The sequence below is a fragment of the Convolutriloba macropyga genome, unplaced genomic scaffold (assembly GCF_964194025.1).
Source record: "Convolutriloba macropyga unplaced genomic scaffold, txConMacr16.3 SCAFFOLD_5234, whole genome shotgun sequence".
NCBI lineage: Eukaryota > Metazoa > Xenacoelomorpha > Acoela > Convolutidae > Convolutriloba > Convolutriloba macropyga.
This window is the reverse complement of record NW_027450602.1, coordinates 1-2,500: the sequence shown is the minus strand read 5'-3', so window position 1 is coordinate 2,500 and position 2,500 is coordinate 1.

The window sequence follows — 2,500 nt, the reverse complement described above, 5'->3', positions numbered from 1 at the left end:
AAGAAGGAAGATCAAAATTCTGCAGAGAGTTTTATTCTATGTTGATCTATGCTGTGCGAAACCATGTCTACTGCCTTGCAATCAACTCATACTTTTGAGTTCTTCTCTAGCCAATAAGCACCGTAACATAATTCGGAGTGTACGGCAAACGGTGGTTGACATTTGGTGAAAATTCCAGTGTCGTGTTACGGCACTGGGAAAGAACTTGAACTTGTGCTCAGGCAACCAAGCAGCCAAGGTTGTGCGGTGTCTTGCTACAAATGTTCGGTTGTGTTCTAAATTAGCTGAAGTAAGCTGAAGAGAAAAGCGAGAAAAGCGCTCCCAAATGGCCTAACACTGGCAACCAATCAGAGTGCGAGAAAAGCGCTCCCAAATGGCCTAACACTGGCAGCCAATCAGAGTGCGAGAAAAGCGCTCCCAAATGGCCTAACACTGGCAGCCAATCAGAGTGCGAGAAAAGCGCTCCCAAATGGCCTAACAGTGGCAGCCAATCAGAGTGCGAGAAAAGCGCTCCCAAATGGCCTAACAGTGGCAGCCAATCAGAGTGCGAGAAAAGCGCTCCCAAATGGCCTAACAGTGGCAGCCAATCAGAGTGCGAGAAAAGCGCTCCCAAATGGCCTAACAGTGGCAGCCAATCAGAGTGCGAGAAAAGCGCTCCCAAATGGCCTAACAGTGGCAGCCAATCAGAGTGCGAGAAAAGCGCTCCCAAATGGCCTAACAGTGGCAGCCAATCAGAGTGCGAGAAAAGCGCTCCCAAATGGCCTAACAGTGGCAGCCAATCAGAGTGCGAGAAAAGCGCTCCCAAATGGCCTAACAGTGGCAGCCAATCAGAGTGCGAGAAAAGCGCTCCCAAATGGCCTAACAGTGGCAGCCAATCAGAGTGCGAGAAAAGCGCTCCCAAATGGCCTAACAGTGGCAGCCAATCAGAGTGCGAGAAAAGCGCTCCCAAATGGCCTAACAGTGGCAGCCAATCAGAGTGCGAGAAAAGCGCTCCCAAATGGCCTAACAGTGGCAGCCAATCAGAGTGCGAGAAAAGCGCTCCCAAATGGCCTAACAGTGGCAGCCAATCAGAGTGCGAGAAAAGCGCTCCCAAATGGCCTAACAGTGGCAGCCAATCAGAGTGCGAGAAAAGCGCTCCCAAATGGCCTAACAGTGGCAGCCAATCAGAGTGCGAGAAAAGCGCTCCCAAATGGCCTAACAGTGGCAGCCAATCAGAGTGCGAGAAAAGCGCTCCCAAATGGCCTAACAGTGGCAGCCAATCAGAGTGCGAGAAAAGCGCTCCCAAATGGCCTAACAGTGGCAGCCAATCAGAGTGCGAGAAAAGCGCTCCCAAATGGCCTAACAGTGGCAGCCAATCAGAGTGCGAGAAAAGCGCTCCCAAATGGCCTAACAGTGGCAGCCAATCAGAGTGCGAGAAAAGCGCTCCCAAATGGCCTAACAGTGGCAGCCAATCAGAGTGCGAGAAAAGCGCTCCCAAATGGCCTAACAGTGGCAGCCAATCAGAGTGCGAGAAAAGCGCTCCCAAATGGCCTAACAGTGGCAGCCAATCAGAGTGCGAGAAAAGCGCTCCCAAATGGCCTAACAGTGGCAGCCAGCTAGAGCTAGCTTAAGTTAGGCTTGGGTTAGCTTGAGTTAGCTTTAATTAGCTTTAATTAGCTTAAGCTAGCTTAAGTTAGCTTGGGTTAGCTTGAGTTAGCTTGAGCTAGCTTGAGTTAGCTTGAATTAGCTTGAGTTAGCTTGAATTAGCTTGAGTTAGCTTGAGTTAGCTTGAATTAGCTTGAGTTAGCTTGAGTTTAGCTCGGGTTAGCTTGAGTTTGACTTCATTAACCCAAGTTAGCTTGGGTTAACTTCATTAAGTTAGCTTGAACTAGCTTGAGTTAGCTTGAGTTAGCTTGAGTTAGCTTGAGTTAGCTTGAGTTAGCTTGTCTTAGCTTTAGCTAGCTTGAGTTAGCTTGAACTAGCTTTAGCTACCTTGAGTTAGCTTGAGTTAGCTCGGGTTAGCTTGAGTTAGCTTGAGTTAGCTTGAGTTAGCTTTAGCTAGCTTGAGTTAGCTTGAGTTAGCTTGAGTTAGCTTGAGTTAGCTTGAATTAGCTTGAGTTAGCTTGAGTTAGCTTTAGCTAGCTTGGGTTAGCTTGAGCTAGCTTGAGTTAGCTCGGGTTAGCTTGAGTTAGCTTGAGTTAGCTTTAGCTAGCTTGAGTTAGCTTGAGTTAGCTTGAGTTAGCTTGAGTTAGCTTTAGCTAGCTTGAGTTAGCTTGAACTAGCTTGAGTTAGCTTGAGCTAGCTTGAGTTAGCTTGAGTTAGCTTGAGTTAGCTTTAGCTAGCTTGAGTTAGCTTGAACTAGCTTTAGTTAGCTTGAGTTAGCTTGAGTTAGCTTGAGTTAGCTTGAGTTAGCTTGTCTTAGCTTTAGCTAGCTTGAGTTAGCTTGAACTAGCTTTAGCTACCTTGAGTTAGCTTGAGTTAGCTCGGGTTAGCTTGAGTTAGCTTGAGTTAGCTTGAGTTA